Source organism: Phodopus roborovskii, unplaced genomic scaffold (genome assembly GCF_943737965.1).
Source record: "Phodopus roborovskii unplaced genomic scaffold, PHOROB, whole genome shotgun sequence".
Taxonomy (NCBI): domain Eukaryota; kingdom Metazoa; phylum Chordata; class Mammalia; order Rodentia; family Cricetidae; genus Phodopus; species Phodopus roborovskii.
This window is the reverse complement of record NW_026125281.1, coordinates 18215008-18242911: the sequence shown is the minus strand read 5'-3', so window position 1 is coordinate 18242911 and position 27904 is coordinate 18215008. Positions and strand designations below refer to the sequence as shown.

Here is a 27904-nt window from a genome sequence, read left to right as displayed (position 1 = left end):
ACTTCTCAAATTTGGTCCATCGTGCTCTGGGGCAGATTTTTACTAAAGAGAAAATATGAAGGACTTTTACATTTGTATCTGGGGGGAAAATCCTCCAAATATTTGTTTAGGCTGACCAGTCTGCATTCAGTATCCCATTGTACTCTACACTGACATGACAGCATTGTACATGGAAGAGACAGGAACTGAGGGCAGCCCAGAGTGTATGGATGGCCAGAAGTCCTCTCACCTACATGAAAGGGTGCCAGCTACCATCCTGACCCACAGCAGCATGGAGGAGAAGCAACATGAGAGTAAGAGAAACCACTATCTTCATGTGTTCTATGGATATTGACAGTGTGTAGCCATGGAGCATATGTGCTGTATCTTAAAGGTCACAATTGTAAGCAAAGCAGGCACACAAGTCTTGACGGGCTTCAGGGAGGAAACACTTAAAAAGAATCATAGACATGCACAGATGGCCATTGGCTTGTGGTATGGCCATTCCATGATGAAACATAGACATGCACAGATGACCGTTGGCTTGAGGTATGGCCATTCCCTGATACAGCCTTTCTAAATTTAAAAATGCACATCAATGTCTGTGATTGTCTGTTTCAAAGAACTTTGCTCAATAGTCATTGAACAGCACAGAAAATGTGGCTTGGGAACAGACCAACAATTTTTTTTTTTTTTTTACAGAAATCTGAGTTTTACAAGGAACAACATCTACTGATCTAGAATAGCATCCAAAACTCCACACAGATGTTATCAATCTATACCCACATGCTGTTTCCAACATTTATGGGATATTTGTTTTGCTTAAGGTTGCTTTTTAATTTACTGGAATGTTCACATGCACACATAAATTGCTCTGGGTCAGGAACACGGAAGAATACATAACTTAAGGTTAAAGCAGCACATTTAGATTATAAAAGCTGATTACATAAGAAAAAATGTTCTCCAATGAGCACTACGGGACATTATTGACATCGAATGTGACAATGCTGCATGTCAGTGGCAGAAATGTCTGTAAATCAGGGGAACTGCAGCCACTCTTCAAGAGCAGCAGAAAACAGAACTGTTAGCACAGAAAACTACGTGGAATAATTCAGATAAAATAAAGCAAACAATGAAAGAGTGGGGAAATGTGAGAATTCAGATCTGGTCCTCTGGGGTTCCTGTAAATGGAGGTTACTAGCATCCCTCATAAGATCAGTCAGATCATCCCTGACTGGACCTACTCTGTTCAAGTTCGCTCCCAGGACTTATTTATATCATCCAGGAAGCACATGCTGACTTTCTTGGAACTTCATTTTGCTCTTCTGGAGGAAACCATTTAAAGTTAGAACTTCTTGTGGCTGATTATAATGAAAAGGCCTAATATTTCACATGGGAAAAATAATAAAAACATGGAGGCTTTCAACACGCTTTTTAGAAAATGTAGGAACACAAACCTACAATGAGCATTCCAGAACAAAATGTGCTGTTTTTAAACCTAAGACTATGCATGGGTTTGCCAGAGAAAGTCAATGAATAGGATACAGTATTCATCAGTCTTAGGACAGCCCCAGGACAGATTAATCAACCCAAGGGATGTCATGTTCAGGCCAAAGAAGCAAACACAATCAGAAGAAAGTGCAGGAAAAAAATCTTCAAACCACCATTTTTAAAAGTTAAGTGGTAAAGGGAATTGTTAAGAGAGCTTGTCTGAGGATTATGCTGGGAGAGTTACTTTTCAGTGAAAAAGCCCAATCCTACCGAAAAAAAAATCTTTTGACTTAAAATGCTTTAGAAATATATCCAATCAGTGGGCAGGTGGGAGAAAAAGAGATTGCCACAGGGCAATCAAAGAAAGAGAGAATAAGTTGAGGAGGTGATGTCAGGTGAGGAGACAATGGCAGGATGAAGAGATTATGCCAGGGTGAGGCAGTGATGTCAGGGTAAGAAGGTGACATCGGGGCCAGGGTGAAGAGATGATGGCAGGGTGAAGAGGTGAATTCGGGAGATGAAATCAGGGCAAGGCAGTAAGATCATGGTGAGGATACAGTGTCAGGATAAGGAGATGATGGCAGGGTGAGATGATGTTGGCTGAAACCAGAATACTAAGAAGAATGGCTGCATGTGACCCAAGTCCAGGAACTTATGTCAGCAGGACCCTTGTATGTGAATATCATCCAAAGTTGGGTTGCTCAAATGTCCAAAATCTCAGCAAGTTCACTCAGCCCTGTTCAGATAAATCTGGGATAGGATTAAGAGTAGAGGTTAGGAAGCACAGGAAGGGTGGTTATAGCTAGAATTCAGCACGGCATCTCCTGGAGAATGGTGTTGATTCTGAGCATTTCTCCTTTCCTAGCAGGGTACCAGATGTACTCAGAGCAAGAGGACATATCATCCATGCTGTACAGCAACCAGAGTTAGGCAGGCAAGCACACCCTAGGAAACTAAGAACCCTGGCATGTATGGGGGAGGGAGAACATCCACAGGCTTCGCCATCCAAATTGGCCAAAGATTTCAAAGAATACCTCTTTGTTGATGACTCCAAAAATTCTGTCTGTAGCCCTGACTACCTCCCCGCCTGTCATGCCCAAATGCCAACTTGACACTCCCTCTGGGATGTCTCATCCTCATTGTTAACCATGACACAGCTGAAAAAGAACACTTGGTTTTCACCCTCTCCCCAACCTGCTTTTCACCCCCACATTCCTGCTTCAGGAGAATGATCTCCTCCGCCCACATGCAGAGTTTGATGCCATTTTTCCTCCATCCCAGCCAACCGATGTTCAGAGGTATCTCCAGCTTTCTCGATTTCCTCCACCTTTCTCTGCTGATGCTCTGGTCCTCTCACCAGCATCTCCTCAAGGTGATTGTCCTTAGTTGGGGTTTCTGTTGATGTGGTGAAACACTATAACCAAAAGTAAGGTTGGAAAGAAAGGATGTATTTGGCTTATTCTTCTACATCATAGTCCATCACTGAAGGAAGTCAGGGAAGGAACTCAAAACAGGGCAGGAACCTGGAGCCAGGAGCTGATGCAGAGGTCATGGAGGGGTGCTGCTTACTGGCTTGCTCGCTACAGTTTGCTCAGCCTGCTTTCTTATAGAGCCCAAGACCACCAGCCCAGGAATGATACCCCAAATGGGCTGGGCCCTCTCCCATCAATCACTAATTAAGAAAATGCCCTATAGCCAGGTTTCATGATGGTATTTTCTCATTTGAGGTTCCCTTCTTTCAGATAACTCTGGCTCGTGTTGAGCTAACATAAAATTAGCCAGCACAGCAAGTGACCACTGCTATAGTCGTCTCCTGACTGTCCATTCACTTCTATCGCTACCCCAAATCCATCCTCCCACACATAAACAAACCAGTCTTTAACAAATGCAAATCAGACCATGTTCCTCCCCTGCCACACAGACCTTTCTTCCCCCAGAAAACAGAATCCTACAGCCCATGCGGCACTACTGACTGCCAGGCTCCATTCGAACTCCTGGCTTCCCACCACTCCTCCACACCGGGCTCTATCATGCTCTGAGACGATGCCCAAGACACACTGTGCCTTCTTTTCAGACCGTTCATCCTCCGTAGATCTACGTACTCAAAGCAGCTGCAGCTCCTGGGGGATTCCCTGGGGCTGAACGCTGTCTGCTGAGTGGGAAACGGCACCACGGACCTCAGCAATACCTGCAGGTGACAGCTCTCTGGGTGCCCACAGCCACATGATCGTCACACCATCCCGGTCACACTCATTAACCCATGTTCTCCATGTCACTGTCCCTCAGAAATATTTTACCTGCCCTGCCCCATTCTTTTCTATCACCCCCTCCTGTTCTCTTACCTTGGAGATGGTTTCTATAAAAGTTGGGACTCTGTAACATGGCTCATTAGTGTTCCCACCCACAAGAACTCTGTCAGGAGGAATCAAATATAAATTATCATGGAATAAGTTGGTTCTAAGCTGGAGTTCTTACAGAAAATTCAATTCGGTGAGTCAGTGAGACCTCAGAGAGCTAGCTTGTCCTACATGTGGCACTTCTCCAACTGAAGTGTGTCAGAAGCAGCATGGCCCAGTAGGAGCTGCTGCTGCTAAATTGAGAAGCCTAAACCCAAGGAAAAGGGCATTACGCATGTCAAGACTTCAAACCCTGAAGGAATGAAGGGGTCAGTCAAAATGCAATGCCTGGTTAGTGATTCCAGGGAGATACTTAATATGTTCCTTTGTCCCATTCCTCGGCACTGGATATCAATTTGGATGTCAAGAGTTCAGTCTAAGCTATCCCAAGAGATGGGGAATACGGTAGGAGCTACACCATCTTCCAGGGTTACTGCTGGCATTGTGCAGAGCAGCTGGCTATAGCAAATTCTTATCTGAATCTCACTAGGTAAAAAGCTAACATCCTTCACTTCCCCTGTGACAATTCAGCCTGAGAGTGGGACCCCCCCCCCCAGCAACCTGGAGGCCATGAGGCAGCATGGCCACTCATTGTGGGGCAACAGATACAGGGACCTGGGAATCTGATCAGCAAGGCTGGTGTTTGAAATATGAAGACTGGGTAACACAAACAGCAAGAAGAAAGTCTGTTGAAGAACTGAGATCAGCGATGGCCATGAAATCTTTTCTATTGGGTTAAAATTTAAAAGGATTGGAAAACAGAAAAATATCAGAGTTCGTTTTATGTCGAGCCTGGAGTTTGCCCTGAAGTGTGGTTTGTCTACCCAGTGAGATTCTGTAGGAGGAAATGAATTTTTCCTTCGCAAGCAGCTATCAATTGGACATAGCTTCTAGGTTAGGGGTGGAGGCTTGTGTCTATTTCCCCTCTCAGTGCTGGGACACCATCTGATTTAAACCTGTGCAGGCCACGTGCATGCTGCCACAGTCTCTGTGAGCTTATATGTGCAGCAACCCTGCTTGGACTAGAAGGCCTGTTTCCTTGGTATCTTCCATCCCCACAGGCTTTTACAATCTCTCAATCTCCCTGCCTCCTCTTCTTCCCTGAGAGGAGAAGTTAGATAGAGACATCCCACTTAGGACTGAGCTCCTAGTCCTACATCGTTTCCAGTCCCAAGGTTTCTCACTCTCTGACATTTTCTGGTTGTGGGTCTCTGTGCTTGTTCCTATATGCTGCAGAAGGAAGCTACCCTGCTGATGGCTAAACCAGAAGCTGAGTTATGAGTAGAGCAGAATGTGGGAGTCATTTTATTGCTACACATTTTTTAGCAGAACAGTCGCTGCCAGTGGCTATGTCAGAGGAGCAGCAGGTGGCAATTGAAGTTCAAGGTGCCACCCCTGATGTCAAGGCTCTGGAACCACAGACCCCAGAATACCTTTTGCTTCTGCTTTGCCTTTGCTTGTTTGCCGCTGCCATCTTTCCCTGGTATCTGGCATGGTGTGAATGGTTGCTGGGAGATCCGCACTGTGTGTTTATCTCGTGGAAACATCCCATTTTGGTGGGCAATTTTACCTGTGGGTTCCTATGAAGATGATTTCTTCTTATGTTTTACTGTCTGTTTGATAATTACAATGCGAGCTTAAATAGAGTTTTGATGATTTAAAATAAGTACAGGGAAATGTTACAGAGCTAGGGCCTAGTTTCACTTAAGGAGGTGCATAGATCGTAATTCAGGTTGATGATTAAGAAAAACAATTCAGTCCCAGGAGCCAAGGTTTCAGTGGGTCTCATAGCTGAAACAGACTCTCAAAATAACTTCAGGTTAGATGTTTTGACAATAGCTTTCAGATGAAGACCCCTAGAGAACAATCTAAAAAGTGTATTCATTAGGTTAGGGTCATTGTATACATTGTACCATCTGGTACCATGAACACTAGTTGGTAGTGGCAGGCAACAGCTCAACCTCTCCATGTTCAGTAAGTTACGCAGGTGTTACCTTTGGGCATTAGTGCATTACCGTCAGTTTGTGGGGATCAACCAATAGCCTTGGCAATAACCTGGGTTTGGGGATTAGGGGTGGCTAGATTTTTGAGAGTTTATTTAACACTTAATGCAACTTGTGTTACATTTTAATTTGCTACAACAAAGGAAAGAGCTCAATTCTTCAATATTTGTTTTGTCTCTCCTAGAAAAAAATGTCATTTTGAAAACAGTAGCATCTGTTGGAGTCTGCAGCAGATTGCAGAGATGCAAGCACATCTCTGGAAATGGTCTCATCTCAAAGCATTCACTTCATTTATCTAAAATTGTAGCCCACAGCACTTCAAATGTAGGCAGCCTTTTGCTGCATGCCCATCATTTCATTTTTAACTTTAAAAGAGTGTAGAACATGTGTTGAGGCGAGAATTAAAAACCATACCACAAATGTCAAACTCCACAAAATCCTACCCTGCATTAAAAAAAAAAAATGTAGAGCAAAGGGCACATTAAGGATCCTAGCTTTTACCCTTAGAACTTCACATACTTCTTTGCTCTATCAGAAGTTTTAATCAAACGCATTTTATTTCATTTATATGTGAGTGTGCATATAATGTATGTTTATTGGTGTGTGGCATGTGCCAGGACACACAGGCGGAAAGTCAAGGGAAAACATGCTTTCTGCTTCTGGGGCTACTGTATGTGGTGGAGCAGTAGGATCCAAGCAGCAAGTGTGAAGAGCAAATGTTTAACCATAGTGTTGAAACCTGACATCTATAGAAGAATCTACACATTATTTGAGGGGTTAATTTCATATATGTAATGTATTTACATCATCCTCACCTCCTTCCTGGACCTCCTGCTGTGTTCTACCCACAACCTCTCAACTTTATATAGAAAAACAAAAAACCCAGGGTAGACAAAACAACCCTGTACAATAAAAGGAACATCTTGCCTTCTACTTCACAGTATAATAAGCTTTTATTCTAGACCATACCTTGGGACAGAAAACAATTCCTAACAAAATCAGAAAATTGAAATAAGTCAATATACTTTACCTGGTGATAATGCAATAATCAAAATCAATAGCAAGTGAATCTCTAGAAATTATACAAACTCATGGGGGTTAATCGATACATTATGAGTGATGGCTGGATTGAAAAGGAAGTTGGAAAGAAATTTTAAAATTCCCAGAACTAAATTAAAATAGCACAACATTAAAGGGAGCTCTGAGAGGAAATGTATAGCTGCAAGTACTAACATTTAAAAAAAAAACCAGAGGAAAACAAATGACAATGATCCAACTCAAGAATTGGAATTAATAACAAGAGCAAATCCAATAGACAGCAAAAAAGTAATAAAATGGACACAAGGAAAACAATACATAGAACCAAGGAGCTCTTCCTTTATGAAGGCAAGATTGGGGGAAGTGTAGGGAAAAAAAAATAAAATGAGGTAAGATTACAGGTTCTTGGTACAGCTAACCAAAAGAAAGAAAGGACACTAACTAACAGAATCAGAGATAAATAAGCAACCTTATGACAGTCAACACAGAAATTCAGAATATTATAAGGCAATAACTGGACTCCATTAATTTAGAAAATCCAAAAAAAATGAATTTCTAGATTGAACAAACTAGTAAAATTTAATGAAACTAACCCATAAAGTGTACTTTAAAACATATATTCGATTAAGTTAGAAAATCCCAGCACAATTCTTCACAGACTTTGAAAGAACAATACTCAACTTTATATAGAAAAACAAAAAATCCAGGGTAGACAAAACAACCCTATACAATAAAAGGAACTTCTGGAGGCATCTTCATTAGCTTTGATAGTATCCATAGCTTTTCTTCTCTTATAGAAACAAAAGCAAAACCCATTCCCCAAAGTAGCACATCTCCTGGTTTCTATTCTGAGGTCAACACATCCTTAAAGTATACAGCTGACTTAGCTCATAAGTCTTTTTCTATTGTCCAATGTCTTTCAAATCTGTTGTTCTTTTCTTGTTAGCATTAAGAAAATTTAAGGTTAGTAAAACATTATGCAATCTGTTTTGGGGGGTCTTTTTCCCTCTATCTGTTTATAGAGCATTTCTTTTAAGGTGTGATTAGATCTCTCAACAACTGTTTGTCCTGTAAGACTGTGTGGTATGACTGTGATATACTTTATGCTATAATATTTTTAAAGTATTGTTTCAATTTACTAGAAACATATGCTGGAGCATGGCCAGTTTTTATTAGTGCAGGTATACCAATAATAGCCATTATGTCTAATAGGTGTATAATTACAGAATCATTCCTTTGAGAGATAAAAGCACTTGCCTATTGAATTTCTGAAAATGGGTCTATTGTATGGTATACATATTTTAATATTCTAAATTTGAAACACATCCATTTGACAAATTTCATTTCTATGTACACCTTTAGGGTTACTTCCTGCTGGTAAAGGAGTTTGATTATAGAAGACATAAGTGGGACTTTTTTGTGATTCCCTTAACTTGTTGTCAAGTGATGAAAAAAATCTTTTTTTAAACCTTTGCTATTCATATGGTGTTTTTAATGAAATTTTGAGGACTCCAGCATACTTTCTATTACAGCATACTTCCTATTAATAATTGACCTTTGTGCTAGAGGGCCTGTCAGACATGTATGGGATCTGATATATATATGTATATATATATATATATATATGTGTGTGTGTGTGTGTGTGTGTGTGTGTGGTGTGTGTGTGTGTGTGTGTGTGTGGTGTGTGTGTGTGTATGAGATGATTCCTATTTCTGATAATTTCCTGTAATTATATAAATAACAAAGTTAATTCTGTATCATCAGGAAGAAATTCAGCAGTTTCAATGCGTAAGTTCTCTCCACATATTGAGAGTCAGTAACTATATTGAAAGGTGCTATAAAATCTGCAAGTACCATGAGAATAGCATGTAATTCTGCCTTTTGTACAGAGTTATAAGGGCTTTGAACCACTTTATTTATATCTCCTGATTTATATCACAGTCTTAATGTGTAAGACAACTCTCTCTGCATACTGAGAGTCAGTAACTATATTGAGAGGTTCTATAAAATCCATAAGTACCACGAGAATGGCATAGAATTTTGCCTTTTGTATAGAGGTATAAGGGCTTTGAACTACTTTACTTATATTTCCTGATTTATATCCTGCCTTACCTGATTTGTTTGTATCTGTGTAGAATGTAGAAACTCCAGAGATTAGCATCCTTACAATGCATGGAAGGATCCAAATTATTTTTTTCTCTCACTTTTGGAATAATGGTTGCTAACCTTCCCCCCCAAAAATTAGTGTATGTTCTTTGCCAATATCTATTATCTTTCCATAAGGAGGTAATTTCCTCATTTGCTAAGGTACTGAAATTTCTACTGGGTCCATTCCTGTCAGTTGACAAAGTCTTAATTTTCCTTTAAATCAAATCAGAAATCGTATCTATATATATTTTTAATTTTTTATTCTGTTTATGTGGTAGAAATATCCATTCCAATATGTTATCTCCCTTCTGCATCAAAATCCCTGAAGGGTATTTCCTGGAGTATAATATAACCAGAATGCAGTTGAGCTTCTTGTAGTCTCTTTTCTACTCATTCCAATTCCTTTCCAGCTTCAGCTGATAATATTCTCTGATTTTCAGTCCTCATCCCCATTTAGGGTCTTTTTCAGATGTGTTATATCATGGCCTTCTACTCCAATAATGGTCTGAAGATGGGAAATCTCACCTAGCAATTTGTGAAGATCATTAAGAGTCTGATATCAATCTCTTCTAATCCGTACTTTTTGGGGTCTAATTTTCTGTAGACATATTTTATATCCCATGTAATTAATAGAATCTTCTCTCCATATTTTTTTCGGGAGCAATTTGTACTCCCCAGCAAGGTAAAACTTTCTTTACTTCCATGAACATTTTTCCTAATATTTCTACCTTACAATCAGCCAATAAAATATCATCCATATAATGGTAAATTATAGATTGTAGAAACTGTATATGAATTATTTGCAATGGTTTTGGCACAAAATATTGGCATAGAGTTGGGCTATTTCACATCCCCTGTGGGAGGACCTTACAATGGCTAACAGATGAACCTATGTGGGTAGGACAATGGCCTATGACCTCGGAGGAGCCAGAAGCTTTAGAAAAGATGGTTCAGAAACAGCTAGATGCTGGACATATTGAAGAATAGATTCTTGGAATTCTCCTGTATTTGTTATCAAAAAGAAATCTGGAAAATGGAGACCTGAGAGCCATCATAAAGTAATCTAGCCAATGGCCTCTAGCCTAAATGCCCTTGCCTTCTCTGATACCTAAAGAATGGCTATTATAGTTATTGATTTAAAATATTCCTTCTTCACCATATCTTTATAAGAAAAAGATAAAGAAAAATTTGCCTTCATGGTATGTAGTTACAATAATTCTCAGATGGTCAAGAGATATCAATGGAAGGTTTTGCCACAGGGAATATTCTGCCCCACCCTGTGCCAATATTTTGTGCAAAAACATTTGAAAATAATTTGTAAACAGTTTCCACAATCCATAATTTATCATTACATGGATGATATATTGTTGGCTGACTCTAAAGTAGAAATATTAGAAAAAAATGTTTGAGGAAGTAAAGGAAGTTTCACCTCACTGGTAATTACAAATTGCCCCTAAAAAAAAATACAAAGAGGAGATTCTATCAACTATTTAGAATATAAAATAGGTCTACAGAAAATTAGATCACAAAAAGTACAGATCAGGAGAGATCGTTACCAGACTCTTGATGATCTTCAAAAATTACTAGGAGAGATTTCTCAAGTATAGAACATTATGGGGTAGAAGGGCATGAATTGAAAAACTTGAAAATGGCCCTAAAAGCGGACAAGGACTTGAATAATCCATGAATACTATCAGCTGAAGCTGAAAAGGAATTAGAATGGGTAAAAAAGAGGATACTAGAACTACATGTGGACCGTGTGGATCCAAACCTAGACTGTATTCTGGTTATATTACCATCTAGAGAATATCCTTCAGGGATTTTGATGCAGAAGGAAGATATCATATTAGAATGGATATTTCTACCACATAAACAGAATAAAAAACTAAAAATACATAGAAAAGATATCTGACCTGATCTTAAAAGGTAAATTAATACTTTGTCAACTAATAGGAATGGACCCAGCAGAAATTATAGTACCTTTAACAAATGAGGAAATTTCCTCCTTATGGGAAGATAATGAATATTGGCAGCAAAGAGCTTGCAGTACTTTTTGAAAACAATTAGCAACAATTATCCCAAAAAGTGAGAGAATCAAATTCATAAAGAAAACTATTTGGAACCTTCCACGCATTGTAAGGAAAACACCAATCTCTGGAGTCCCTACATTCTACACTGATGCAAACAAATCAGGTAAGGCAGGATATAATCAGGAAATATAAGTAAAGTAGTTCAAAGCCCTTATACCTCTATACAAAAGGCAAAATTCTATGCTATTCTCGTGGTACTTATAGATTTTATAGAACTTCTCAATATAGTTACTGACTCTCAGTATGCAGAGAGAGTTGTCTTACACATTAAGACTGTGAAATTTATTCCTGGTGTTACAGAATTAACTTCATTGTTTACACAATTACAAGAAACAATCAGGAACAGGACTCAATATATATATATATATAAAATCAATCACACATCAGATCCCATACAGGTCTGCCAGTATAGTCTAGCACAAGGCAATGATGAAATTGATCAGTTATTAATAGAAAGTGTGCTAGAGGCCTTGGAGTTTCATAAAAAAAAAATACCATGTGAAGAGCAATGATTTTTCTATCACTTGGCAACAAACTAAGGAAATAGTAAGGAAATGTCCTACTTGCTCATTCTGTAACCAAACTCTTTTACCACCAGGCAGTAACCCTAAAGGTATAAATAGGAATGAACTATGGCAAATGGATGTGTTTCATTTTGAAGAATTTGGAAAATTAAAATACATACATCACACTATAGATACATTTTCAGGGTTTCAATGGGCCACTGCTCCGAGCTCTGAAAAGGCTGATTCTGTTATCACACACCTATTAGAGGTAATGGCCATTATGGGCATACCTACACAAATTAACAAATAAAAACTCCAGCATATGTCTCCAGAAAATTGAAGCAGTTGTTTGAATATTATAACATAAAGCATATAACTGGTATACCACACAATCCTACAGAACAAACAGTAGTTGAGAGATATAATCATACTTTAAAAGAAATGCTCTATAAACAGTCAGGGGGAACTAAAACACCCAAACACAGATTACATAATGCTTTATTAGCATTAAACTTTCTTAATGCTAATGAGAAAGGAAAAACAGCTGCAGAAAGACACTGAACAATAAGAAAAACTTCTGAACTAAACTAGCCAGTGTACTTCAAGGGTGTATTGACATCAGTATGGGAACCAGGATATGTGCTATGTTGGGGTAGGGATTTCACCTTTGTATCTACAGGAGAAGAAAAGCTGTGGATACCATCTAAGTTGATCAAGATCCGAGTTAACAAAAGAAACCTCTTAAGGAGGAGAAATGACAAGTCATCCACCGAAGTATTTCCCATGAGTTGTATGGAGACCTCTCAAAGGTAGGTGTTTTGTTCTTGTCTTTACAGGAAAACAAAAAGCACCTATCTTCAAACAACCAAAAGACACTGAACATGTAGGTACCTACAGGTAGCTCTCCAGAAACAACCATCTAACAAAGAGGAATCTGATGTATGTATGGTACCAATATTTAATTCTGGTGAAATAATTCTATACAGGAATCTATTTCTCTTTACTTCATACTACTCCTTTAGTCACAGTTCATGTAAACCAATGCTGGCTTTGGAGTTGGATTTGGCTTTCCTCCTCTAAATTCAAGCATGTTAACATGTTATTAAAATTAAACTCACACTTTCTGCCTTATATCAAGAAGCCAATTGCTCTAAGACAGAAGAAAACAAAATCTGGGGACTATCATTTGTCTAAATTCAGTTTTCTCTCTGAAATCCTAATTATCTTATTTTCATGCTTAATGTTGCCTTTCCAAATGTGTATACCTATAAAAGTTGAAATTTTATATTGATATTAATGTTTAAGTTTTCCACAAAAAACAATAACAATTCCTCACAGCAATCTTTAAACTCTCCAGAAAGAAGATGGGGCCCCACTTCATCAATTCCACTTGATTCAACCTGATGCATCTGAACTACAAACATCACCCTAAAACCAGTTTGGGACTGTAATGCTCAACACAACTCCAGAGTTTCAGATAAGAACTTCATTAAAGCATATCCTGACACACAGAGACTAGTTACAAATGTTACAGCTACTCCCCTCGAGAAATTTTGTTGCCTTAATTTTTTCCTACAGGATCCTATGAAGTCATTATCCCCATTTCAGCAGGAAGTAATCTTAAGATAACAACACCCCCTTGCTGGTTGGTTCTAGTTACTTAGGGTTGGGTATGGAAGGTGATTCTCAGACTCAGGTATCTCTTTTAGATAAGTTTAGAGTATGGTTGGGAATGTATGGTTTAGATGGGATATGGGTAGATTAACTTATTTTCTTGTGAATTATCTTAGTAATTACTGGTTACATACAACTTACATTGTTATACATTCTTTTATGCTCTAACTTATGTAAAATCAAGTTTGTATTCCTTTCTTGAATGATTTGTATATTATATTTTGTCATATTGTGTAAGATCTTTCTGTTTACGATGTTTTGTGCACAATATTTCTATCATATTCTATGTATCTATACCTTTATATATGTTCAAGACATTTTGTATATCAATACAATTTAGGATATTTTTATCATGTTGCACTATACAGTGCTACCTCTGGTCAAGACATTTCAATTCTACCTCTGATATATATATATATATATATATATGTATGTATGTATGTATGTATGTATGTATGTATGTGTGTATATAGTTATATTGCTAAAATCATTGTCCTTGCTAATTACTTAGGGAAGTTTTAACCATTTGTATAGCTAGGTTCCTGAATATTACAAACACCCATGTTTCTTACACCTATGAGATTAGTCAGATATAGATGTTTGATCTTCAAATACTTCATAGACCTGCGGAACATGGCATTTAAATGTTTAAATATTACTGCTCTGTTGACATGAGACACTATTGCTCCTGACAGCACCAAGCATTTCCTGAGAATATGTTGAGCACTGATGTCTCTCCTTCTGGAGTCCATTCTCTCCTCAGCTAATGGCTTCGTGGGCAAAGAACTGCCCTCACCTTGACCACTGACTTTGGACATGCTGTCCTACTGTGCTTGCAGGAAACAAACATAGAAGACTGCTGAACCTTGTCAAGTCAGTGTAAGACAGCCTTTCTTCCTTCCTACTTCTGTAATGGTCTGTCAGATACTCTAGGCCTTAGCCAAAACTGGTTGCATCAAAGTTGCTGTGAAACTTTAGGTGACTGTCTGGCTAGCTTGCTGTTTCTGTCTTCACTGCACCATTTGGAAGCTGCTTCCCTACATTCCTGCCTACCCTAGTATTGTTATCTTCCTACTCAGGTCTTTGATGAGGTTGAAGATTACACTGTCACAATTATTGTTCTCTCTTCCTAGATAGAAATATAGAAATGTCCTTTCCAGCTTAGGACAACTCTAATGTAATCTCTGTTATACCTTCACCCTAGGACTGGATATGTAATTCTTGCCATTTGCTCTTGTTACCTCACTGGAAATAGGTCTTAAGTCTGTATGTTCTTAATTTTCCTTTTCCTAGAGTATACTTGATATTTACTGTCTTAGTATATAGTTTTGTATCAAGCCTAAATCTTTTCTTTAGACTAAAAGGGGAATTGTAGTGGGATATCCACCTGCCAGAACCTGTTGCACTGACCATGCCCACTGGGGCATGGGGACAGGTGTGAGTGTGATCATGGGGGACTGACTAGGTTTGGGGTCCCAGACCCCGGCTTGCTCTCTTACTTCCTGGTCAGAGACAGAGAGGATCTGGAGGCATCCTTGGGACGGGAACCTGAGGCAGTCATCTGTTTCTGGTGTAAGTGATTTCTCCCCAAATAAACATCCATCAGCCTATCGTTTCCCAGATTCTTATTTACCATGCTGTAAGCTTCAGCAAGTGAGGGAAGAGTAGGGAGTTGAAGATGCCTCCAGAGTTCCACACACTCTTCAATGCTAACCTGTTCCGAGTTGGGAGGAGCTGGCATGTGTGACTAGAGACAACACAGTAATGATGAAAAAGTTGTCCTAAACATAGTCCTAAAAGCTGGGAGCAGTAAGTCTTCAGAAACTTAGGGACTCCTGAGAACTATCATGCTTTATCATGCATCTTTCAGTGGTAAAACTCTGAACCTCTGGAGTTATGCTGTGTGAGCATGGGAAACCTGTCTATATTTTTAACAGGAAGCTTACCTCATGAACTAATGTAGCCTTGGGTTTTGTGGGAAGAGTTGCTAATTAATCTGGCAAATCTGTCAGTCCCCTAGTCATCAAACACCATCACATCTGAGAAGAATAAATGCCACCTGAGTAAGCAGAGACCACCTATAACGAGCAATGCACCCCTGGGTGATCTCAGGGGAAGGAGAAATCATGTGGCAGGTTTGGGGATCAGAGCTTAAGTACTCTGTAGGTAAGGTCTAGAGCAGCTCTGGAGGAAGAGTCACCACTTTCAGGCTTTCTAAGAAAGGTGGGGTTTGGAATGGGGGAGTGAGACCAGAGCAGAGATTCTCAACAAATTATTCTTACAAGGTTCAGATTCTTCACTGCAAACTACTTAGAACACTGTGGGGATGTTTTGGTAGCTGCCCTCGGATGCTGCCAAATTGGGTTTCACAGTATTAACTGATATGTGCATGCGAGGTGTTTTTCCTGCATGTATTAGCTATGTACCATGTACATGGTGGCCACAGAAGCAGAAAAGGATAACAGTTCTCTCAGAACTCGAGTTATGGATGATAGTAAGCTACAATGTGGTGCTAGGAATTGAACTCACATCCTCAGGAAATACTTGGAATATCTAACACCATAACATAGTACATACAGATCATGTGTGACATTTTTTCTAACCATACTTGGAAGAGATGAAACACAGATAACTGCCTTTTTCAGTTCAGTCTTATTCACTGAAATATGAATCCACCAAAAATATGGATTTTCATGCAAATTAAAAGAGAAATCTCCAAGGATAGCCTTCCTGTCCCCTATTTAAACAGCTAAAATGGTTTTCCAGGCTAAAGGCAAACTGTAGAGCCCTTTATAATAAACCAGACACTGTGATAACAGAACACGAAGCCCTCAGAGGATCTCTGCCAGAAAAGCACTTAGAAATAGACAAAGCCCTGTGTGAATGTAAATTGTTGAGAAATATAACTCCCCTGAGCCATCACTCTGCATTGGTTGCTAGTTTACGTGCCTGCCTTTTCATTTTACCATCACTTTAAAGGTTACCTATCTTATCTACCTTACCCTCATCTGGGATGAGACACCGTCTGCACCTGTTTGAGTCACTCCTCTATTATTGTTCATGGGTAACCATTTCTGGCTAACTTTCTCTGGCATTGGCAGTTCTACTCAACTCCATCTTAGATCTGAAAAGGAAGCCTGGGACCCTGAATTGTACCATGGATATTTGCTGGATGGTTTAATGTGTCTCTTTCAGCACTGGAATGGGAGAAATTTCCTCATTTAAAGGGATCCTGGTTTCCCTGTCTTACTGACTTGCCGATAAACACTGAACAGTCATGTACATGATGCCCTGCATTGGTAGAAAACAGGAAGCCAGAGTCCTTTTCTCACCCAATTGTATTCTCATACAGAGGGCAGACAACAAAGGAAAGTGATAAGTACACGCAGAACATCCACAGATATGGGATGAGGGCTGACATCCATTTTAAATAGTACAAGTTTCCACATACTTTAAATCTCCCTTGTTTTAAATCATCTTTTCACATATCCCTGTGTCTTAGCCACTGTTCTGTTGCTATGAAGAGACACCATGACCACAGCAACTCTTTTTTTCTTGGGGGTGGCCAGCTGAGACAGGGTTTCCCAACATAGCAACTCTCATAGGATGAAACATTTAGTTGGAGGCTTGCTTACAGTTTCAGAAGCTTAATCCATTATCATCAATGTGGGGATCATAGCATCAGGCAAGGCAGACATGGCAGAGAAGTAGTTGAGAGCTATATCCTGATCCTCATACAGAAATAGAGAGAGCAGCCCTGGGCCTGGCACAGGTTTTTTGAAACCTCAGAGCCCACCCCCAGTGACACATTTCCTCCAACAAGGCCACACTTACTCTAAAAGGCATAATTTCCTTAATAGTATATAGCCTTCTCAAATATTCTTCTCAAATAGTGACGGTCCCTCAAACATATGAGCCTATGGGGCTGTCTTAGGGTTTTTATTACTGTAAAGAGACACTATGACCATGGCACTGCTTATGAAGGAAAACATTTAGTTGGGGTTAGCTTACAGTTTTATAAACAAGGTATATTTGATAATCAAGATTTATCGATACCTAAGCCCCCATTTCCTCAGGGACTTGAAGAAAGTTCCTGACTGCTACAAAGGGAGCTGCCATTCTCCTTATCTCTGGCAAGAGGGATTCCTGGCACTTTCATTAGCATATGACCTTGGCTTCTATTAACTTGTCAAGGTCAATGCCAGCTCCCTCAACCCCTGTTCACAAACCCCACCCCAGCTCACAAACCTCCTTCCTCCCATTCCCATTCAATCCTTTGTGCAATTAAAGAGTATAAAAGGTTTAGCCATTTTTTTCCAATAAAGTAACAGCCATCCTAATTCACCTTCAGACCATGTCAGCCTCCTTCCTTCGCCTACTCCATACTTCCTCTTTGGGAACTGAACCCCACTGGAACTGGCCTGGGCACTCCAACAAGGTCATTCCTACTCCAAAAAGCCACACGTGCTAATAGTGCACTCCCTTTGAGAGTCATTGTCTTTCAAACCATCACAGCCTGTGTCTAACTCCTGAGATTCAGAAGACTCTCATTGACTAGGAGCCATTGGCATGTGCTTCTCCCTATTTTTTTTTTCTTTTACAAAAGAGCACATCAACTTGAAAAGAAAAATTATTATTCTGTGTAGGTCATTTGTTCTCGATTTTCCTTTTTTCTTAGAGCACACTTGTTATTCACTGTTTTGTATATAGTTTTGTATTAAGCCTAAATCTTTTCTTTAGACTAAAAGGGGAATTGTAGTGAGATAGCCCTTCTGTAGCACTGACCACGCCCATTGGTGGGTGGAGCCATGGGCGGAAGTGACCTGTGGAAGGAGGTCGGAGAAAGAGCCGGGGAAAAGTTCTCTTGCTGGTGGGACTCGGACAGGAGAGCATCGGGTAGAATTTCCTGGTGTTCATCTGTCTAGGTTGCAAGTTATTTCTCCCTAAATAAACATCTATTCGGCCTATTTGTTTATCCTGATCCTTATTTAACTGCAATAATTCTGTATCTCTCTTTCTTCATTTTAAAAGATTAAACTAGACATTAAAATGCTTTTCAGCCTTATAAAAGATAACAATAATGTAGAAGTTTTCTTTATCACTGTGATCCTAGAAAGCAGACTGAGTGTCCTGTGCTTTGTGACCCACTGAGACCCTAAGATCCACCTTCTACATATAGCATGGTACAGACCTAGACCCTCCAAATTTCCATTTCATAATGTCTCCATGCCCTCTTACCCCTACTGATTTAGCAGGCCAGTCCTTCCTAGTCAGATTCCTGTAAATGTCATCTTCTTTTACTTGGCTGTTTAACTTTGACTCATACTTAGTCTGAGGCAGAAGACAGCCACTGCTGAGCATTGGAAAGTGTAAGGGAAGAATGCTTCAGATCAATTCTCTGGTTGCATCATCCCACCCTCATTCTTTACCAGATTTTCTCCTTCCTAAAAGTGAAAGGCCTCTCTTTTGTTCAGTCCCTGCACCATAGCAATAAGTTGTCTCCCTCTTCATTGCAATGGTCTCCTTCTATGGGACTATTTCAAGTCACAATGACTCTCTCAGATAATCTCTCTTGCCTTCTGGTTTACTTTTATTTGATAAGAACTTAAGTGAAAGTAAACTAACATGACTCAAAGTAGTTGTAAAGGAATAAATAAATAACAGTCTGACATCTGAAGAATGGCCTGAAATGTTTTTAGAAGTTGCTGTGATTGTTTTCTAGTTGACAGCACTACTAAGGGCGTGTGAGAAAGTTAGGTGAAACCCAGCTGGAATGGGTTGATCCTGAGGAGCAGGTCTTTGGAGTGTATTATCCCTGAACAACCCCTGTCTGGCTCCATCATATAATACCACAACCATGATTTTCTGTCCAGGCACAGAGAACTAAACCACTATAAAATAAATCTTTTGAGACTGAAAAAAAAAAAAACAAAAAAAAAACCTTTCTTCCATTAAGTTGTTGACAAAAGTCAGGTATCTGCTTACCAAGAAACAAAGTGTAATTAGAACCTATGTCTCTTGAAGAAGCATTGCACCAGCCTGTTCCTCTTACCAACATCATGGAGAAGAAGCAAATTGATGGGAGATGTCATTCTGTATATGTTTCTCATTCTGGTTAATGAATAAAGCACTGTTGGCCGATAGGAAAGCAAGACTGGCAGGACTAGGGGACAAAGAGGAAAGAGGAAGTAGTAGGGAGGAGTCAAGATGGAGAGTCTGGAGAGAGCAGTACTGCAGCCAGCTGTCCAATAAGAGGAGACCATGTAGAGATTAGCAGAAATGGGTTAAGAATTAAGACAGAGCTAGCTGATAAACTAGTACCTGGCCAACAGCATTATATTCAATAGTCTCTGTGTGTTATTTGGGGCTGGCACAGCGGCAGGACAAGACTGGTGGCGGTAGGAAAAACCATTACTCCTTACAGCAAATACTTTCCTTTTGTGTTTTAAATGTATAATATACTCCCACTCATGTGTTTCTTTTGCAAAGTTGTGGCACATTTCTGATATACAGCCTCAGCAAGCAGAAGTAAGTTGCCTGAAGAGAACTTGTGGAGCTTGGGGGGGGGGGTCTCTGCAAACACCAGGCAGGGCTATCAGGATAATGATTCACATGAGGCAAGAAGGAAATCTGGCTCAACATAACTCAGCAGCCAGTATTGTTTCAAACTTGTAGAGTCTGATACCAGGCCATTTATTTAGGCATTTCTAAATACAGTACAATTGGAAAAAAAATTTCCTGTCCTAACAGGATCCCCTGTGAGTAGGAGGCATAAGTGCATGAGTACATCAAACTCTTCTCAAAGAACCTGTCATATTTTCCACGAAGATGGGTTCTACGCTAGGCTGCATATGTTATCTTAAGGGCCTAGGGGAGGATCTGGTGTGGTCTCAGGCGTACAGATAGCACCGACCTCATCTGGGCTACTGGCCATCTCTGGTTCTGGTTGTAGGACCCTAGGTGAATCTCTTGCTATACAGAACATGCTAAGATAACCTAGAATATTAGCCACCTCCAGTCCTGCTTGTAGGAGTGTACAATAACCTGGCCTTACAAATAGTCAAAATATCACCTAGGCTATCAGCCACCTCGATTGCTAGACTTTCAGGTGGAAAACAGGTAATGCATATTTTCCTTTGAAAAGACAACACTGCATGTTTAACGTTCCTGGTTTTCCTACTGCTACCTGTGAGCACAAGGACCTTTGTGCTCTCAACAGACCTTGAAAGTGACATACATCTACAACTCTGGCCTGGACTCTGCTTCCTGGGCAGCCTCCAGAACGTGAACAAACAACTAATTCTTTTGTTGACATAGTCTAAGCTACTTCTGTCATCATGCTTTCTCTGTTATGGTACACTAACGTGACCCGAAATTATGAGCAAAAATGCATCCTCCCTCCTTTAACTTACTTCTATCATATATTTTATTATGATGACATAAAATTACATAATCCTGTCTTAGGGTTTCTACTGCTGTGAAGAGACACCATGACCAGTAAAATACTCATGTGGCATTCTAAGACACATATTGGAAATGGAAATACCTCAGAGTTCAAGAGGTACCTGTAGGGCCCTGTTCTCATTCCTGATTTTAAGCAACACACTGAGTTTGGATGCCCCATGAGAAGTTACTCAATCCTGTCTGGTTACTTTAGTCCTTACTGGAACGTGTGTGCCTCTCAGAGGGCCTGGCTGTGCTCAAGGAGCTTTCTTGAAAGGGACTGAATATTCCCTGCTCAGTCCAAACCTCAGCCTACAGCCAATTTGAAGTTGGTAATCTCATTGTCACAGCCACTCATATGGAAGAAGTACAAAAGATGGTGACCTAGAAGGAATCATTTTCACCAGCTGAGGTGCGCACATCTTTGATGCCACAATTGTCTGTATATGGTTTTAGTCTTGCAATAACCACAATAGCCATTAATGTATAAACTGTATATTGTTTAAAACAAAATAGAAATGATAACTGCCTCTATGTCAATTATCAATTGGAAAAGTTAAAGAAATGATTAACTAGATGATTATTCTACATAGTACAGCCATGACTATCCATGACATAATATTATGATCTTTTAAAAACATGTTCCACATTTTGTGGAAGGAAAACACACACACACACACACACACACACACACACACGTAGGTACAAAACAGCAGTTCTATGTGGTTTCTTGCCACAGAGGTAAAGGATGAGAATAAAATGAATAAAATAAAACAGTGAACTATTATTTCTCATTTCAAGTACATTTCTGTTTTATTTTTTTTCAATTACACTTTAAAATTTTAAACTATGAAGGAAGATAGAATGAAAAGTCTCTAAACTTCATAGGGAGAATCTTTAAGTTAGTCCACTATTCCTTAAGATAAACTTAGTGAAAGATGGCAGTACAGGATTTGGCTATCAGGAGAAGGACATGAAAAAATACTCCCTTTTAAAAGTAAAAGAGCAACTGATTCCCACTGGCCTAGGATAAAATGAGTAACCACACATTGAGCCCTGCTGCAATGGCAAGATGGCTGAAAACTTATCTCTCCTCCCTCCTGTGCTGGTTAGCAAGTTGTTAGGGGGATCTAACCTTCAGCATGGAAACCTTTCCACTCTGCCTTCAGACACCATCGTAAACAAGGCTTCATTCCCAACTGTTTTCCATGAACTAAGAAAAGCAGGGCCTTGTTTAAAAGGCTTTTCTTTTGGAAATGAAAACAACCTAGAGTCTTATGGCAGCTTTGAGAAATGTGGGAAAATGTAAAGTAAGAGTCATCTGCAAAGCTCAGCAGACACAAGCTATTTTCTGTTTGGCATGCACATACTTGATATGTTTTGTCTATATGAATATAGAATGCTTACTCTTTGTACACTAAAGACTTGCAAAATTCAATTACACAATTCACTGCCCTGTATTTTGTTATATGATGTTATTTATGTTCTGTCCTTATCAGTCTGAAAGCATAATTTGCTCCTGACCTTGCCTGACCTTGCCTTGCATGTGGTGGGGAACCAATCAGAAGTTAGTGGGCAAGCTCTGGATGTACTTTATGGTAACAGTGGACCTCAGAGCATAGCAACCTCCCTGGGAGGGACTATAGGCCATAGCAACCTGGCTGCAGCTACAGTTAAACAGGACAGGTTGCTCAAGCTCAGAAAAATGCACCAATCCTGAGACTGTTGCCATGCCACTAAAGGACCCTTCCCCAACACTCCGCTTGCCCAACCCCAATATATCCCCTGTCCCACTATCCCTCGGGATCCTTCTTGCAAAAGGATTGTGTTTTGGTAAGCCTCCAGAAAGCTAGAGAAGATGAAGAGCTCAAAATAAGCATTTCTTAAATAGTAAATATATATTCTCCATAAACTGAAGATGCTTAAGAGCTTTGGTGAGCTCTGAATCATAGCTAGGATGACACAGTTCTGAACTCTACTATATACCTTCACTGAGGTTCATGGATCAGTTCAGAATCACATCTTCCAACATTAGAACTCTTCACTTTTTGCTGCTTCAAGGCTTGTTGATTGACCTACTTTCCAAAATGCACTTTTTACTCCAAAACCAGTTTCACAATGTTTATTCATTGTGTGCACAGGCAGGAGAACTGTCTTCATGTAAAAGTGCATGTAATCAAACTTATGTGTGATAAGTTGACAAAATTTCTAGACCTTACCAGAACCTTAAGCTAGTTTTCCTTGGAGCAATGCCTCTATACCCACTAATACAATGCTTACAGTGACCTTGCATTTCATAACTTCAATGAATAATGGAAACTGATTGAAATTTTCTAAGGAAATAACTGAATAACAGAAAATATGTATTTTTAAAAGCATATTAACTAGCAAGTAAACCTTTCTGAGAATATATATCTATTTCAAGTATCAAAATCCAGAAGTCATAGTTTAGCCTGAGATTGATTTTATCACCTCCAGAGCATTCAGAGTTGCCCCTGGTGGCTTACTGCTGCCTCTTAGAAGAGTTGATCTTGCAAATCCCCAGAACAGTGAGTACTTAGATAATAAAAATTGATGGAGAGGGACTTGTAGCTTCTCATAGTCTCAAATGATCAGAAAACAACATTAAATTTGTAGCCTGAGTTCAGAGCAAAAATTGATCAGTATCTTCTTGGGAAACGAGTCTGGCTGTCAACTGCATGGGATGCCACTTTCCTTTCAGATCAACACAGCAGGGGCCAAGACTGTTTGAATCCATTGATCACACCAGCTACCCGTGAGTCTCCATTCTCTCCCATCTTCCTCTGCCCTTTACTCTCTCATTCAATCCTTTCCCTGTCTTCTTCCTCAAAGAGCCATGACGCAAGTAAAATGTGCCTGGCATTCAATAGGCATCACATATACAGAAAGGAAGGCCTGACCTCTGAAATGAACAGATTATTGCAATAGGGGACAAGGGCAGAGCAGCAGGTGGTAGTGTCCGTCTGCCTGACAAGTCATTAAAAAGTGCAAGGCCTCACATGGGAAGGAACTGTAAGTGTCCAAGGCATGGGAGATGAGTGTATCTGGCGCATGTCCCTGAAGCAAAGGTACAAATGACACCAGCTTTCTGGTTTCAAATGTGCAGTTCCATTCTGCCTGTTGCTCCCCAGACTCATCATTTTGACCCCAAGTGCCAAAACTGGAATGATAGTTTTTTGAGTATAAATTTGGTCATAATTTCATTGCCATGAAAAACCATGGAAACTGGCCTTTTGTATGAGATCTTGAACATAGCTGCAAGGGAATCACTAGCTCCTTTATGGAACCTGCTATCCTTTCAGTGTTTAAGGAAGCCACATGTTTTTAGCAGAGTAAATAAATAATCATGAAGACAGATCTCTGGATCAGAATTTTTTTTGTTTTAATTTATGCTTGGTATCCTCTACCAACCTCACAAATGGTACTTCATCTGGGAAATTTTAATTTCACTTAACATTATTTTTTTCTATCTCATTTGAACCATATTTTTCCAGAATACTACATTACTTGGGATTATAGAAGACAGTCTTCTATAAAAAATTATCTTTGCTTGTAAATGAGTTCCCCTCTCAGGAATGTCTGAATTCACTGTGATGCCTCAGGCCAATTATTCATCATTCATCCATGCTTATTCTCTCTGCTCTTCTCAATATAGATCTATCTTTGTAATGAGATTTGGTTTTTGTCCTGCTTTGCAGTTCTGTGATAATCATCACAGATTTCTTGCCTTTTCTTTAGGTCTCTACCTTATTAATTTTCTCCTTCTCATAGTTCCTTAGAGTGTACATTATTAAGGGAGAACTGCTCCCAGGTCCTGATATTTCCAGATATACCTTCTCCCTCCTTCCCTAGTATACTTCTTCCTTGTTGGCAATTCTGGGCATCCCACAGGGATCACACACCTTTCAGTGTGTGAACATACAGTACAAGAGGGATCTCTTGGGTTCCCCTCACATAATACTCTGTAGCCTGAAAATATTTAACTTTAAGCTCTTGCCTCTACCTCTACTCTGACAGTACAGTAGAGGCCTGGCAAGGCCTGGGGACCACTGGGACAATACTCACTCCTCCCAGGATAGTCACAGTCTAAGCCATTCCCCCAAACTAGGAAGGTCCTGAGTCTGAGTTTCTTCGGTACATCTGTTGCCAACCAACCAGAAGGATGGAGAGCAAGGACAGTACTTAGTTCACTTTTATCTAGTGATTTGGACAAAGACAACATGCCCAGGGTGTAGCATATTCACACAGTTTTAACTATTTGGGATAAATTATCCTGGGTTCATCTTCACACCAGCCACTTGCAAGACTATTTTCATCTTTGTTTTCCAGATGAGGAAATTATCTGAGGAGGTACATGAGATAACTAGAGGTAGAAGTAGTCTGGTTTCAGCATCATTATCCTAACACTCCATCCTAGATAGGTTTCATCTTTCAAGTTTAGGTCTCACAACTTTCATAATTGGCACCAAAAGTCTCAGGTCCTCAGCATCATGTGATGAGAATGTTCATGGAACAATGCTGCTGTTGGGGCTGGAGCCACTGCACTCCAAACCTCCTATTTGGAGATCTTTCTTCTCTCTTCCAACAGATTTTGAAGTTAGTGGCCTTGGGTTTTATTCCCTCCACTGTGTGACTTCTGAAGGCAAGAAATTTAGATTCACTTAGGTCCATTGGGTACAAAATGTCAGGGATTGTATGACAGGTCTTTTTTCATCTGTTTTCCCAGAAGAGTCCAAGGGAGTGTGTAAGGAGTAAGGTTTTTTCCTCCCACCGCTGGTCTTGCACAGCCACCACGCCAGCCCCAATTAACACATTGAGACTCTGTATTTGATATAATGCTTTGGCCAGGTATTAGTTTCTTATCGGCTAGCTCTGTCTTAAGTATTAACCCATTTCTGTTAATCTATATATTTCCATGTGCTTTTATCTTACCAGGGAGTGGGGCCGGCGTCGGGTCTCCCCAGTCTCTCCATCTTGACTCCTCCTTACTACTTCCTGGAATCCTCCTTGTCTCCTAGCCCCATCTATCTTGCTTTCCTATTGGCCAACAGTGCTTTATTCATTAACCAGTATGAGAAACATACTTACAGAATGACATCTCCCATCAGGAGTGATCTGTACACCAGGGTGATAAGTATAGAACATAAGCACAAAATTTTACTCCCTTTGTTTTGTATAGTAACTAAGGAAATTTTATATGTAGGTGGAGATATTATTATTATCCCAGGCTGACTTTGTATTAATAGTCTTCATGTCTCACTCTACAGAGTGCTTGAATCACAGGCAAATGGCACCGGAGCCAAATGAGAAGACTTCTCAATAGAATGTGACTCAAGTCATGACATGGAGTAAAGGAGTAAATACAGGAATCATACAGCCAATGCCATGGTAAAATAATGTTTCAAGAATATGTGAAAGGCAGAGAATTTGAAACCAAATATGTGTGAGAAAAAACATATTTGGATTCAAGAGACCTCAAATCCTAATTCTTAAGTGAGAAGATAATGCCAGAGAGAAACAGTAAGGACATGGCCAGCAGTCAGAACATGGGTAATATCACCGTCCTCTGGCCCTGTGGCCACTTCTTTCAGGTAGAATATGTGCCGCAGTGATTGAGAAAGGCTCCACTGTTGGGGTCCATAAAGATGGCTCCAATCCATCTTGACTTAAGGCCACAGAGTTCAAAACTGTCCTAAGTAAGTCATAAGACCTAAAGGTCAAAGGTGTGGCTACAGTAGGATGTTTGATGTTGGCCTTGAGTGTCTTACCTAAATAACAACAAACTTGGTCTGAAGTGTGGTTACTCTTGACCCTCAAGACCAGATAAATTGCATATAAGTGTGGTTACCAAATCCTTGGAGAACTGAGGAAGAAAAGTCTGTTTGTTCCATATACATGATGCCATGTTCGCCTTTTCCATTAAGGTATTTAAGAGTGGTGAAAAATAAACTTATGGCATTCAGTATTGACTGAATTGCCCTCCTGATTTTTGTGTCTCCATCTTTTCCTTAACATCTTTAGCTAGCCTTTTCTTTATCCAAACTCCCCCTGTCATGTACGAACTGTGAGTGAGTTGGCTGGCTCTGACTGTAGCCCTGAAAAGGCACTCCACTATGATTGGTGTTTGGGGAAGTGACATTATTGTCCTTGGTGTGGGAAAACAATCAGTGGCCAAGGTAAAGGTGAAAGAACCGTGCAGAAGGACTGTACTTTGGATGATAATGTCTGCATGGCCTTTGAGGGCCACACTGATAATGTAAGAATAGTCAACACAGAGTAGAGTGCCAAAGCTAGCAGCTGACTGTAGAGGACCCAGTTTCATGTTCCCCCTACTACACTGCCAGTCAGAAGCAACGCTACACACATCTCTGTCCTAATTGTGAGTTTTTACTTTGATGGCATCCCTAGACTTTATCATACTAAGCCCTCAGACACATCCTGTACCTACAAGGCCAATACCACAGGCTAATGTGCCACATCAGGGCATGTATTCCTGAGGAAAACGACATTGATGATGCCATCAAGACAGATAATCTGACCACAAAACCAGTGATCAAACCCCTCCTGGATATGGTTCAGTCACTGAACTTGCTATCATGTGGCAGCCCCAACCCCTAAAGACTCTAAATCCTGAAAAACATGAGAAGTGTGTCACTGAAATTGAAAAAGAAAGAGACAAAGTTGAAAAGAAGATTTAAAAGAAAGTGTTCTGATGTAATGATCATCTATTGGAGCAACTCTGAGCCTTGATCATGAGTGAGCCTCAATGTTGTCAGTCTTCAGTCTACTTGTCCTAGTGTGGCCAATAAACTCAGGAGGCAGAGGCAGGTAGATCGCTGCGTGTTCAAGGCCAGCTTGATTTACAGAGTGAGTTCCAGGACAGCCAGAGATACCCAGAGAAACCCTGTCTCAAAAAAAGTAAATAAACCAACACTTTGTCATTAAAAAGGGGATCTCTAGTCAAGGTACTTCATGTTTTGTTTGGATATATCCTTTGGCAGTGTGTTTAATATGAAGGATTTATGAGTACAAGAAAAGAGGCAGGAAACCCAACAAGTGAACTGTAAGCAATTGAATGAAAACAAGTCTAGATGGTCAGAAATAAATCTAAGGAA

At 39.9% G+C, this 27904-nt stretch overlaps 1 pseudogene; it reads left to right on the top strand.

Annotated features, from left to right (window-relative positions):
• Window positions 1–154: 154 nt before the first annotated feature.
• LOC127230971 (proteasome subunit alpha type-7-like) lies at window positions 155–27487 on the top strand (annotated as a pseudogene).
• Window positions 27488–27904: the final 417 nt, after the last annotated feature.